Here is a 6,959-nt window from a genome sequence, read left to right as displayed (position 1 = left end):
AAATATAGCGCTGACTTTTTTTTTTCACGCTATCATCTCATCTATATGGAGTGGGAACGGCCTCATCTTCTTGCTTGTCTTGATACTCAGAAAAATGAGTACTACAGGATATAATTGATTGGGAGCCATTGAGCAAATATAGTTGATGCCAGATGCAAGCTAACCAGCCAGCAGAAGAGAAAGGCACTCATATTCCGTTATCACTATCAACACTTCCTCTACTGGAAGCAGAAGTCAGTTCACAGAGTTGTTAAAGAAGCAAATCATCTTTCCCTTGCTTCTCCTGGTAGAAAAGAAGCTAAATCTGGACACATCTTACAACGTTAGGTACATGGCCTGTGTGTATGAAGCTTGTATACTGATGGAGTAGCTGATAACGAATGTTGTGTAGGTATAACCCCTCTCAGGAGATTAGCTCCTATGCGTTTCTTTGTACTGCATAATTGTATGTGTGCAACCAAGTTTCAGTGAGGGAACGATAGAAGTTTCTTGAAGTAACACTGTTGAAATAGTATGTAAACCCCATAGAGGAAAGGGAAGAAAATCAGTGCTAGTCTTCATAATTACAATCTTTGTCATAAAGACATGTTGAAGGGAAAAAGTGATATCAAACCTCATCACACTTTTTACATCTGCAAGTACACAAGCTAGGAAGTTACAGCTCACTGAAACTGCTTCTGGTTTGGCTACTCACCCTGGATTTCATTCAAACTGAATGACTCCTGGGGTAGTTACAAGTAATTCAAGAAGTGTAGGCATGAGAAAATATTATTATCACCATAAAATTTATTTTCACTTAATAATTCTATCTCAGAGATTACTTCTACAGAGATTCGCAGACTAGAGAGAACCCTGTGCTTTCCTGAGAGCATCACCATTTTCTAACTGAGTCTTTTATTTTCCTGTTTTGTTGTTAGTCCTAGGAAATACACGCTTTTCCACGGAGACACTATTCGGTGTCTTTTAATGGCCATTTTTAACCTATGCACTTACCCCGGGGTTAGTTGTTAGCTGAAGGTGGACTATAAACTCAACAGAAATACCGGCTTTGCCATCTGGTGGACATTCACGAGAACAGCAAATAGCCCACAACCGCGAGGCAGGTGGTTTTGCTTCCCCAAGAGCATTATCACCACAAATAGGGAGCACTGGTGTAAGAGCGTTAAGTGAAGCATCTGATATCAGTGTAGTAATTAAAATGGAATGTAAGCTATGGGAAAGGTGAGAGAACAAAAGTCGCAAAACCCTCTTATTTGCAACATATGGACATCATGTATATATAAAAAAAGGTTGAAAGGTAATTAGAGAAGCTATAATGACAATAACTTGCACTTATCTTGTAATAAAAATGTTGATGTCAGTTCTTTATTTTGTATTATTTTATATTTGTGTCATTCTTTTATTTTCATTCCTAGTCCCTTCTCTATCCGTCTCTGGTCTTCTTGTGTCTCTCCCATAATCTCTCCTCTCCAAACCTGTCTTTTTTTCTGTCGTTATGTTTGTTTGCTTTTTTCCTACATACCCTTACATCTTTTGCTTTGATATTGTTTTGTATTTACTTTCTTTGTATTTAACTTTGCTTTCAACAGACTTGTTGTAATACTCTCACTGAAGAATAGTTACAGCAGAACTACTGCCAAATATGCTTTGTGGTTGTGCACAAAATCAGAGGGGACGCTTAAAAGATTGAGAAGAATAATGCTACAGGGGTGTGGGTGTACAGGAAGCTCACTGGGACAGCATCTAACTTTTGGCATGTGTTTAGCACCCAGCACTGGAGTCTCACCTATAAGCCTGTTAATATAAACAACAATAATTTGTGTGGTGAGAACTTTCTATTTGTATCTCTTTAACAGTGCCTGTTTTGGAAAGCCAAGCATCTGCATTTATTTGTGTGAGAAACAAAAGAGAATCCTTCAGCTATGAAGCTAATTTCAAACTGTTTGATGGCTGATCTTTTTCAGGGAACCCTCACAAGCAAACTGGGTGATTAGATTTTATTTGTTTCCTTTGTCAGTGATGAGTGTCTGTCATAATACTGTGGGAGTTCCCACACTCATTTAAAACTGGTTTGTTTGTAAGGGCTTGCAAGGACTGATGTCAAAGGAGTGTTTTAAAATGTGCTCTAAGCTAAACTAAAGCTGATGCATAAAAGCAGAGTAACAAATTCATTTGGCTCTGCAAACTAGCAAAGTAAGTTTTAGGTTCTTTTTGTAGGTGTTGCAAGCATACAAGAATATTGTGGAATGGCCACACACTGTGTGTCTCTGGCTTGAGTTTCAGGCATGATCAGTCCATTTTACTGAGTCTCTGAAAGATCCGGAGGTAGCACGAAGGTACAAATCTACTACATGGGGAAAAGCATCTGTTGCAAAACGCAGAGCCAGATTCTACCTTTACTTCTTGCACAGTCTCCCAAAGCTGACTTGAAGTCAGTAACAAGCAAACATGGCTGAGAAGTTCCAAGGGATCCACTACTCTGTGGATTCAACCTATACCAGAGTGTAAGTGCAGCAGATGAAAAGGGACATTGCAAGCTTTGAGCTACAGAAAAGACCATGGAGCTCAGTTGTGCAGAGCTCTGCTCCTTGGGAAATGTTTGTCCTTAGGTAGACACAGCACCAAATACACAACAATGGAGTGTAGTGCTAATCTTTTCTTCATGGTACCAGTTCAAGCTTGTTGATGCACAACAGAGCTGAAACCCTAACGTGGAAATCCCATATGGCATTCAGACTGGCTGTAACAAATAATAATTTCCACTTCAATAGCATGCAAGGAACTCATAGCGCATTGTGAACATTAATTAATCCTCACAGTCCAGTTGGGATGCAGATGGATTACATCCCTCGTCACCAAAGCAGGGATAGCTCCAGCATGAGCCACAGCAACTCCGAAACATCATTCAGGAATTTCTGCCAGGATGCACACTGTACAGAAACTACAGGGGAATTCAAGTGGATAGAGTGAGGAGAGAAAGATTTGAATACAAACTGAAGTTCAGAGTTGGCATTGCATCCCTCCCAGCACCATGCCATGAAACAAAGATGTTAAACAGCAGGCAACTTACCACCACCGCAACCACCGCATAATTTCATACCGCAGCCTTATAGGTACCGATTGAGCTAGATGAGTATTGGCAAATGTGTTGTTCAAGCAATTGCGGGGGATTCTAGCAGAAAAGCCGAAAGCACAGCTGAGCAGCTAATAAGTGGCTGTTCTTCAGTCACACTGCACTCAAAATAGCTTTCCAGCAGGGGAAAAAGCAAATTCTATTGGCTTCAACACCTGGTTGAGCAACTTAATAAGGACAAAATTGAAAGTTAGAGCTGAAAGAGCTGAATCATTATTTATTTTATAACTACATCTTCATCACACAGTTCACTCTAAAATGGGAGTTATTTCATTTCAAATCAAGCTCGTGCCAGCTTTTTCTGTAGGCTCATTCAGCACAGAGGTGAGGCGAAGGTTCTTTGAAAACAATTTCTGATGGCAGCTGCTTCAGAGCAGGAGAGCAATCTTCAATCATAGGGAAGAATTTTTTTCCCATTTTCTCCTGTTCCCCCCTGCCTTTCCCAGGGTGCATTTATAATGCACCAGGAAAATGGTAGCAGTGCAAATGAAGCTGAGACTAAATGCAAGACAATTATTTCAACCTTTCCTTATGATTATACGTAGATGAAGCCTGGTAATTACTGTTGTCTTCCTCTGATTTTTTTCAATAGGTCATACCTTTCTTGAAGTACCTAAAACTGGATGCAGCATCCAATAGTTTGGGAATAAGCAACTCAAAGAATAGCTGAAGAGTTACTAAATGTTTTGTAGGTGATAACACTGGCTATAAATTGCAGCATTTGCCTTGTTTTTTTGTGTTTTTTTTTTTTTGTTGTTTTTTGTTTTTTTTTTTTTTACAGCTGCTTACCATTGTTTACTCTCATTCAGCCTATTATCTATGTCAACATGCAAATTATTTTCTGCCATGCAGTTACTTAGCTTGTCCTTCCTCACCTTTTATTTTTGCAGTTCATTATTCTAGCCCAAATGTGATGACCTGCTTGTTTTTATCCAGTTGCATCCTCTGAATTCATCATGGAATTGTTCTGCAATGTATACCTGTTATGTTTGATTGGCAAAAATATCTACCCAGAGTAATTATGAATAAATCAACATGTTTGTTTATGTAAAGAGAAGCTGCTCTCTTCTCAAGGGAGAAGTCTTTCGAATGAAATCTTCACATCTTCTTATTGAATTAGATTATCCTTTTTCTTTTCTTTCTTTTTTTTTTTTTTAAAATCTAGATTATCTCTTAAATAGGAGAATTCCCTGCAGCCTCATTTCTTAAAAAAAAAGCAAAACCAAACAAGAGTTCAGAAGTCTTTATTTGAAAGTAGAGACTAGAGCACATAGATTTTGGCAGTGTAGTCTCACAGAAGCACAGACAGCCTTCTAGGCTATGATATCCAAATTTGTAACTACCACCATGCCAGTGTGTAGGCAAATATTATAGTAGGAATCCTGTCTGTGACCATTTTCCTTTTTTTTTTTTTTTCTTTCCTTGCCTCATCAATATATAAACTAAGACAAAGAAGGAGAAGAACAATGAAAAACAAGAGTGAAATGATGCAGGAAGAAGCAATAACTTCCTTCAAAAAAAAATTGTTTGACCGGATGTCTACAAAACACTTCATACTTGATTTGTTCTCACATTTCCCATTTTCTTTCTGATAGTTTGTATGAGTTCAAATAGTGCAAATGTGAATCTCTGCTCAACATAATAAAACTTTCCAGCTGATTCAGGTGAAAGGTACAGTTGCCCATGCTGTTTGCAGGGCAGAAATCCACATGCAAGGTAACACCGCTCTCCTGCTTACTCAAGTTCATTATAGAAATCTTTGCTTATATGCAGCAAAATACAATTTTCCCCCTTCGTAATTTAGCTAATGTCTGGTTCCTCCTCAGTAAGATGATACACATGCAAATCAATATGCTATCTTTCTTGTCTCCCCAACTCCTGCTCTTTATATAAAAAGAAGCACCAGTTTTGTATGTGATAGGAATTCTGCAAGTTAAACATCATACTTTCTCCCTCTGGGTACTTTCATTTCATAGATATTAGTTCTCAAAATCAACAGTGAATGCTAAGACTCATAGATAGCTGTGGCTTTCAATAGTGGTATTTAGCAGGCACTTTCTCTGGATAGCTTTCCCTCTGTATCTTTATATTCGGTGCCTAAATGCCTGCAAAGAAATCATTATTTTCTGTTAGATGTTTAATTGCAAATGTTGTGAGGAAATTTACTGTTTTCCAAACAATGCACAACTAACTTCATTAGCACATTGACATACTACTTCTGTTTGTCAGCTCTAAAGTCCCATCTACTCAAAAAAGGCCCTAGCCAATATTCTCTTTGGAAAAGACTGTTTTCAGATGATACAATGGCCTGATGTACTATTTCCATCTTTCCTCCAGAGCCTTTCTTATTGAATGTGACAGGTTTGGGGACACAAATATACTTTGTGCCTTCAGTGAAAGAATTCTTGTACATACTGGTTCTGGTTTCTCTGAGATCTCATCTCAGCCTTCTTTGAAGTTAGCACCAACACACACAGATGGTCTTCCAACAGCCTCAAATCTGTTTAGGTACCAGAGGCTGTCTTGAAGAAAAGCAGATTCTGGGTTGGCTGGAGCTTCAGTGTTCTCAAACATCTGGACTAGATGAGCCTGCGTCTGTAGCTGAGTATTTCAAATAGCTAAATAGCTTCGGATGCCTTTTTCTGTTCACTGATCATTTGGCGTCAACCTACAAGGTGCCATCTCAGTGTTCAGTCACTTGAGTATCTGGGGGAAGAAGCAGCTTATTTTCTCTGTACAAAGGAGACTTCTAATGAAGTATTGGTTTTGTGATTAGAGCTAATTGCTCTAAGAGGAAGAGCAAAATTCATTTTGGACTTGAGGAAGATCCAAGTTCACTTTCTTTAGGCTATGTGATGTTGGTAAGTAAGCTGATCCCACTTCTTCACTTCCAGACATGGTGATACGAACATACCTGTAGCATGTTACAAATCTGCACCTCTAAGGGCAAGATCTCTGTGACAATAAGCATGCACGGAGTGTTCAGCACAAAAGGTCAGAGCATTGTCAAAATCTTCAGTGCTTTCTTCAGGATGTAATATACATTCTGCAATTTAAGGAAGAAATTACAAACCAGATATTGAGGGAGTGTACCTCACTGCTTTCTATCATTTAGCAGATGGGAGAAAGTTAAAGCAAAGAAAGTATTTTCTTAAGTAAGAACATCATTCGGGACTCTGTCATGTATTAACTTGAATTCCTTTTTATTGGAGTTGACACTGTATGGAAAAAGAGGATACTGTAAATAAACTTGTATCCCTTCAAAGGCTGAGTGTCATAGAATTACAGAGTGGTTTAGGTTGAAAAGGACCTTCAACCCACTGTTGTGGGCAGCATCACCACCCACCAGATGAGAATGCCCAGGGCCCCATCCAGCCTGGCCTTGCACACCTCCAGGAACAGGGTGTCCACAGCTTCTCTGGGCAGCCTATGCCGGTGCCTCATCAGTCTCCAAGTAAAGAATTGCTTCCTAACATCCAATCTAAATATCCACTTTCAGTTTAAATCTGCTCCCCTTTGTCCCATCACTATCATACCCATGAGTCGTACAGCATTGTATAGATCTCCAGTGAGGACATTATATATGTTATAGACCCTACTCAAAGGGATGTTTGATGGCAATTTGGTACAATTTTCTTGATATTTTCCAGGACTACTGTAGAAGAAAACAATTACATTCATATTTTTTACTGTGAAATAAAAGGAGATTCACATATGAATGTGTTGCTTCACTATAAGATAAACACATGATGTGCAGGTGGCCTAAGCACTGATGACAAGCGGGAGCTGCCAACAGGCACCTTCATTACAATTAGCAATTAGTTTT

Source organism: Meleagris gallopavo, chromosome 5 (assembly GCF_905368555.1).
Source record: "Meleagris gallopavo chromosome 5, MGAL_WU_HG_1.1, whole genome shotgun sequence".
Taxonomy (NCBI): domain Eukaryota; kingdom Metazoa; phylum Chordata; class Aves; order Galliformes; family Phasianidae; genus Meleagris; species Meleagris gallopavo.
The sequence above is the reverse complement of the archived record's forward strand: the minus strand, read 5'-3'. Positions refer to the sequence as shown.